The following is an 8,103-nucleotide window of genomic DNA, read 5'->3' as shown; positions in this document are numbered from 1 at the left end:
GGACTGCATGGCATTGTAGGGTTTGTGCCAATATCCCTAAACCCTTTATTCTCTATGGTCTTAAAGACGTAAACCTTTATCCTAGAGATGCTTATAGCAACCATCTTCAGATTAAATGTGCCAATAACGATATTAGAGTTATAGACAACAAATAGTGATGGCTAACTGATAATATATAACTTGGTGTATTATGAAGATTTGTAGGCAACACTAGAGATGAGCATTCGGTGTAGTCAGTTTCATCTGTAACTTGTGGAAAGGGTTTCATATAATAGGTGAGGTTTGAGGTAGATCCCATTTGTGAATAAGTAATTGTTGGTTAGAGAAGGGTAATGGTGGGGAGGCTCACAATCTGAGGACAGATAGCATGCCTTTTCTAGAAGCTGCTTTTTGCTGAGTCATTGATGACGAGTCAGTTTGCCTCTAACAAAAGAGTAAGCTGACATAGACTAGTGGGAAAAAAAAGAGACAATGCTTTAATTTAGACGGAGGAACAGCAATATAGCCTCCTCAGTATTGGGGAGTTACGGTATAAGTTCGATTTGTGAAGGGTCATCAAGAAAATGGTTTATAAAGTTGGTCTATGAAAATTTCTGAATAAGTAGAAAGAATGAGAGGTGGAAGACTTGAGAGGATATTAATGAAACAGGGATGAAGTAGCCCAGACTTATACTATGTTGACAACAATGGCAAAGGAAAGTGTTTGATAACTCCAAAAATTGATACAAAGTAGGATTGTAATAGTTCACAAATATACCTATACTATTAACCTTACCAATTATATATTGATGCATTCATCTATAAAACTTTTCAGTCATGTCTAAAAGTTACAAAGCCTAAATGACCTTGTGTAAAATCAACTCACAAATAAAATTAATTTATATTATGTTTACCATGTTGAGTTTCATCAGTATGAAAATAAATAAAATGTAATGGTTTCACCAGAGGATTCATAAATATCTAAGTAGTAAAAAGTTAAAATCTGAATTTTAAATACAATCATTACTGTTTAAATACATTATAGAAATGTAAAATTATAAATGAAATCCAAACTGTAGAAAATACTTTTATTTTAGACAGTTAAAATGGAGCTTCAGATATCTTAGCATGGCATTTCTGAGAATGAAAATAATAATAATAGTAATAATAATAATAATAATAATAATAATAATAAATTACATAGATTCTAAGATGCCAAAAACTTTTTAAGTTCTCTTAGGGTTAGCCATCATCTATCAGTTCTGGTTTTTTTTTTTTCTTTCTTTAGAGTTTCCTGTGACTGCACAGATTTTTGATATATAGAAATGTGCACTTATATTCAAACCTGGAATATAGTAAATTTTCCACAAGGGGATAAGCATGTACTAAGGAGAACAATAAGCATATTTGAACTTCTTTACTATTTCACTTTTTAGAGATTAATGGACTTCAGAAACTACACAGTCTAGTCCTTTCCTCTGATGAGGAAAGTGAGGCAGGAAAGACGAGAGGAGTTCTTTTTCAAGATCACGTAGCTGGCAGAGTATGACTAGAAGTCAATGTCTTGTTTCCAAAACACGAATTTAGAATGAGTCTCTGCTTTAAGAAAGGCAAACTGATAAGCACGTGCAAAGAGTATATTTAAAAGTTCAATTGCATTTTGCCAGTACTTGCTGTCTAATTTGGTTAGAACACTGCCAATGTAATGATGCCATTTTAAGCTCTATGCTCATGTGACAAACCTCCAGTCACTTACGGGGAAAGGTAAATATAAACTGTAATCCTAACTCTAATAAACTTTACTGCAAGTGTAGGGGGCCAAATTAGATAATTGCTATTGAAAGCAATAATTCCTAGAGAAAACATAGCATCACAAAGACCACATTGGTGAGTAAATATTAAATGCTTAAGCAGTAAAATAAATTTATTCTAACTATTAAAATGTATTTTCTATACATGGATTTATCCAGAATTTTGGTGCATGAAGAGAATAATACAGAACATGGACTTAAAAAATACATGAGAAATGCATTTTATACTGTGGAAAACAAAGAGAAGGAATGGTTAAATCTAATTTTCTGAACCTTTTGGTGTTGTGTATACTATCTATAATTTTTTTAAAAAATTGTGAACATTCCTTTTGTGGGATGTTATCCTGTTTTTATTTTTTAAAGTTAAATAAATGGTACATAATATATTACTTCTCTTACTTACACAAGAATAATTATAAAAATTATCAGAGCATTTTGGTATATATCTACAATAAGTTTTAGGGTTCTCTGTTCTATTTAGAAGACAAACCATACTATGTTTTTCAGAAATGTAGTTTTTATTTAATATGAAATTTTAGACCTTATTCAATTGATACAAAGTTAATCTTACCTGATTATAATGTGATATAAATGTAAAGCTGCATACAGGCATGGGTTATTTGTTAAAGTTTTGAAAGATGTACAATTAGCTTAACAATATGCTGAACAGAACCTCCAATTATTTAATGTCTCACTTTACACTTGAAACACTATTATTGCTCTGGCAACCTATAGCTCTTCCTCACCAGCATTCAATCTTGAAAAGATAAAGCGTGTTCAGGTTGAGTTATTCCTTGGTTTAACACATTTTGAAGCATTTTAGAATGCCCTCTGATCACCATAGTTCATATCCTTGCATAGATCAAAACCTATCTCCAGAATACCTTTGCAATTATCTTTTGCCCAAGTCATAATTTCAAATAGCATGTCTCTAGGCTGTGAAATATATATTTTTTCTCCATGTTGAGAAATAATTTTTTTATAAGCAAAAAAATGAGTTCACTTCCTAGTAGCAATTTTTTACTCTCTTAACAAACTTAACAACTTATGGTCATTTCTTTTTCAGGAGTAGATACTCTTGAAGATTGTATTTATTATTCATAGTTTTTAAAATGCTGGATTGACATTTTAACTTGATGGTAAAATAATGGGTAACTTACAGTTGCAATCGTGTTTTTTTTACACCAATGTTATTAGAAACCCAACCCTTTCTTTATATTTTATGATTACTGACAATTTCCATATTCTCAAAACAAAACAAAAAAATACCTTTAAAAATAGAACATCTTACATTATTATGAAAATGCCAAAAAGATACAAACTGCTTAACAAAGGAAAAAAGACATTTTTAAAAAGTATGTATTCGATGAACAAAACTTAGTGAAAACTGAATCCTTCAAACTCATTGAAGTGCAGTCAGGGTAGTATATAATCTAGCTATCATGTTACCCATGTATTTTACTTATAAATAGGAGTAAAAGGGGTTCATATTGTTGTTACCTGGGATCAAATTCTTTTAAGTACTATTTGACCAATTACTAATTTTTTAATCTGTCATACTTTTAGGAGTTGGTACATTTTTACTGATCCATTAGTGCAAATTTATATAGGTTCACTAAGTCTTTAAATATAACCTATATCACTTACTTCCAGGTTTATTGTCCTATCATTGTATATTAATACACTTTCTATTTTAGGAAGCATGAACCATATCTACACATTTATGCTGGAATCGATCTGATCCTATACGTCTTCTCAGTGAGATTAGACCAGAAACAAATCATTGACAGGAACATTTTCTAAAAGGTCCAGAATATATTGGTTTTAGTTTCTGATGGGAGAATTTGTGCCCTGCTCTTAATTTTAGTCATTTCCCTCGTAAGGGTATTTTGTACCAGCTTGAAATAAAGAACAAGATAGGCCAGCTTTCTAGGTTGATGGAAGGAAATTGTTTGCATAAAATCTGGAAATAGTCAAGCATGTTCCAACACTGAGAGTATGACCAGGTAATACTAGGATGACAGTTACATCAGTTTGTGTGCCTAAATTCAGTAGTGGGGTAGGGTCTACCTACCACCCTTGATTTAATGCTTTTCACTGAACAAACATGCATATCAATAAAATGCAAAACATGAGGGACAGGAAAATAGCTAGTAGCTTTTTATGTACTCCCATTATTGTTTTTGTTTGTTTGCTGTTTTCTATAATGAGATAAAGAAAGTAGTTGAAACAAGGCAGGGATAGAAGAAACATCTCAGGGTCAGTGATTCTTCCATATCATAGATAAGATTTTCAGTGTATTTCCTACCATTTTCATGTCAGAGAGACTCTAAATGTAACGAAAATGAACACTTTTTATCCATTTAAAACATTTAAATATTATACTCTGTTGAAAAGAAAGATATCAATCAAATGAAGAAACAAAAACTCACAGACACAGATAACAGGTTAGTGGTTACCAGAGGGTAAGGGGGTAGGCAAGGGTGAAAGGGGTCAACTATATGGTGATGGAAAGAAAACTGACTCTGGGTGGTGAACACACAATGTGATATATAGACGATGTATTACAGAATTGTACACCTAAAACCTATGTAACTTTACTAACAATTGTCACCCCAATAAACTTAAATATATATATATATATATATATATATATATATATATATATATATATATATCAATTTCAGGTATGAAAAAGGCAAGTTTTGTGTCAATGAGAATTATCTTAAGGACTTGCATTTAAGAATAGAGAATTCTTCCTCAAATGTCAGTTTTACTTAGATAAAAGTTGGGAAGAGTATAAAGCAGAGTTGCATAAACAATCACTCATTCAACAGAGGACATAAAGAGACATTTCTCCAAAGAAGATATACAGATGGCCAGCACACACATGAAAAGATGCTCAACATCACTAATCATCAAGGAAATGCAAATCAAAATCATAATGAGATACCACCTCACACCAGTCAGAATGGCTATTATCAAAATGTAAACAAGTAAATGTGCTGGCCCTTGTGCACTGTTGATAGGACTGTAAATTGGTGCAGCCCCTATGGAAAACAGTATGGAGAAACTAAACCAAAAATAGATCTTCCATATGATCCAACAATTTCACGTCTGAGTATTTATCCAAGAAAACAAAAATGCTAATTCAATATATACATGAACCCCTATGTTTATTGCAGCATTATTTTCAGTAGCCAAGATATGGAAGGAACCTAAGTATCCATCCGTAGATGAATAGATAAAGAAGATGTTATGTGTGTGTGTGTGTGTGTGTGTGTGTGTGTGTGTATATTCATTCATTCTTTCAATGGAATATTACTCAGCCATAAAAATATCAAAATCTTGCCATTTGCAACAACATGGTTGGATCTTGAGGATATTATGCTAAGTGAAAAAAGTTAGGCCAAGAAAGACAAACCCTGTATACTTTCATTTATATGTGGAACCAAAAAATGGAAAATAAAAAATGAAGTCATAGTAACAGATATCAAAATGATGGTTGCTAGATTGAAGGTGTGTGGGAGGATGGGTAAAAATGGTGAGGGGCAATATAGTCACTAATACTGTAATAAGTTTGCATGGTGACAGGTAATTACTAAATTTAGGGTATATAAATATCAAATCACTATGTTGTATACCTGAAACTAATTTAATGTTTCTGGTCAAGAGGGTGGAGTAGGTAAACACTGTGCTCACTTCTTCTCAGGACCACATCAATTATAACTAAACCACAGAACAATCATTATTGAGAATCACCTGAAGTCTAGCTGAGCTGAAGCCCTACAGCCACCTTACAACTGATAGGAGGGGCAGAGATGCAGAATGGGCTGGATCCACACCCATGTATGGTGGTTAAAAATTGGGAGAGATAGCTTAGTCAGAGAGGTTTCCCCTCAAGGAGTGAGGGACCCCTGCCCCTTACAGCAGGCTCCACGGCCCAGAATACTGGTGCTGAAAAGAGGGGCTCCCATAACTTCTGGCTGTGAAAACAGGATTCTGACCATCTGGGTGAGATAGAAAGCTGCAGGAAAAGCAGAAATCCTCTTAAAGGTCCCACACAGGCACTCACCCTGTACTCCAGCAGAGGGAAGGTGACTCTGGGGGTGTCGGAGACTTTTCAGGAGAGACTGAGTTGCGTAATTCGGGGTGAAGACTGGAGGAACAGTCTCCATTTTCCCTGTGTGGGGTCGTTCTACCATTCAGCCGGCAAACGGGCACCATCTTTCCTGTGTTGAGCCCGCCCCCACAGGCCAAATCTGAATCTGATTGGTCTGGTGAGCTCTGCTGCTCCATCCTGCTGACTCACTGAGCTGCATACAGCAGGAGGCATTATCAGCAGCTGAACCTTATGGGAGCCAGGACAGATAAAGAGCTTCCCAGAAAAGAAAAAGCTAAAGGAGCTCATCACCACCAATCCAGTATTATAAGGAATGTTAGAGGGACTTCTTTAAGATGGGGGGGAGACAATAATATGAATAATAAAATGGCAATAACTACATATTTATCAACAGTTGCTTTCAACGTAAGTGGATTAAATGCTCCATAAAATAACAGGATGGCTGAATGGACAAGAAAACAAAACCCTTACTTATATATGTTGCCTACAAGAAACTCATTTCAGATTGAAAGACACGCATAGACTGAAAATAAAAGGATGGAAAAGTTATTTCATGAAAATGAGGCAAAAAAAAAAAAAAATGCTAGGGTAGCAATACTTACACCAAACAAAATAGACTTGAAAATGAAGGCCATAACAAGAGACAAATAAGGAGCCAGTAATCCCACTTCTGGGTATTTATCTGAAGAAACCCAAAACACTACTTCCAGGGGACATGTGCATCCATATGTGTTCATTGCAGCATTATTTACAATAGCCAAGATATGGAGGCAGCCTGGGTTTCCATTCATAGAAGATTGGATAAAGAGAAGGTGGTACATATAAAATGAATATGCATTGCTTGGCCATGGAAGGGAGTGTGTTGCTGCCATCTGCTGTGGCATGGATAGACCTGGAGGGTATTGTGCTGAGTGGAGTATGTCAGAGAAAGACAGATACAATGTGATTTCACTTATATGTGGAATCTAAGAACAAAATTAACAAACAAAACAGAAACAAACTCATAGATACAGAGAAGAAATTGATGGTTACCAAATGGGAGGAGGGTTGGGGGTGTGGGTGAAAACAGGGGAAGGGATTAAGAAGTACAAAGTGGTTGTTACAAAGAAGTCATGGGGATGTAGGGTATAGAATAAGGTATATTGTCAATAATATTGTAAGAACTATATATGGTATCACATGGATACTAGATTTGTTGGGGTGATAGGTGGGAGGGGATTGGGGGGTGGGTGAAAAAGATGAAGGGATTAAGAAGTACAAATTGGTAATTACAAAATAGTCATGTGGATGTAGAGTAAAACATAGAGAATAAGTCAATAATATTGTAATAACTATGTATAAGAGGTCCAAATTTTTAGGTATAAAAAAATTAGTCATAGAGATGTAATTGTACAGCCTAGTTAATATAGTCAACAATATTGTGATAACGTGGTACAGCATCGGACGGCTGCTGGACTTATCATGGTGATTACTTCTTAGGTATCTAAATGCTGAATAACTGGTGTATACCTGAAACTAATATAATGTTATATGCTAACTGTATTTTAGTTAAAATCATTAAAAAAATAAACTAATATAATATTGTATACCAACTATATTTAAACAAAAAAGGAATCAACCATTCAGAAAACATGAACTCTAAAAAACATTAATTATTCAGAAGTAAGAACTGACATGGAACAGAAAATTGTTTAAGTCTATCCGTGTGTATTCTATCCCTGAAAAGTCAAACCGAATTGTAACTACCTTATTGAAACATTAATGAAGGGGGGGTGTTCTAGTAATTTTATATAAGAAGTTTTACTTATTTAAAAAATCTTGCTCAAAACCTTCCACAAAACATCCCCATTTTACCCACAGTCAAAGCCAAAACACATACAGAGGCCTACAGAGCAGTGTATCATTTGGTCCCTATCTCCTTTAATATTTGGTCCCTACTAATATTTGTCCCTTCAACTCGCTTGACTTCAAGTGCACATGACCCTCTTATTATTTATTGAACGCACTAAACACGCTAGTGTGTAAGCCCTTCATTCTTCTTTTTCCCTTTCCCAGGAATTCTCCTTGTAGAGTTGTTTTCTTGACTCATTTCCTACATACTTCATGTCTTTGCTCAAGTCACTACGATCCATTCTAACCATCCTTAAAATTGCAAACCATCCCTTTATCTTAACCATAGTCTATATTTCT

General features: G+C 34.3%; 1 long non-coding RNA gene across 1 annotated transcript in view; it reads left to right on the top strand.

Annotated features, from left to right (window-relative positions):
- Positions 1-1,754: 1,754 nt before the first annotated feature.
- The window catches only part of LOC141573152 (uncharacterized), a 71,502-nt gene continuing 65,153 nt past the window's right edge, over positions 1,755-8,103 (top strand). Inside the window, exon 1 of the long non-coding RNA XR_012498772.2 lies at positions 1,755-1,866. This is a non-coding gene — a long non-coding RNA (uncharacterized LOC141573152). The remainder of the gene's footprint in view (positions 1,867-8,103) is intronic.

This window comes from Rhinolophus sinicus, chromosome 4 (genome assembly GCF_057876585.1).
Source record: "Rhinolophus sinicus isolate RSI-liver-muscle chromosome 4, RSI-T2T, whole genome shotgun sequence".
Taxonomy (NCBI): domain Eukaryota; kingdom Metazoa; phylum Chordata; class Mammalia; order Chiroptera; family Rhinolophidae; genus Rhinolophus; species Rhinolophus sinicus.
This window is presented reverse-complemented; position numbering and strand designations above follow the sequence as displayed.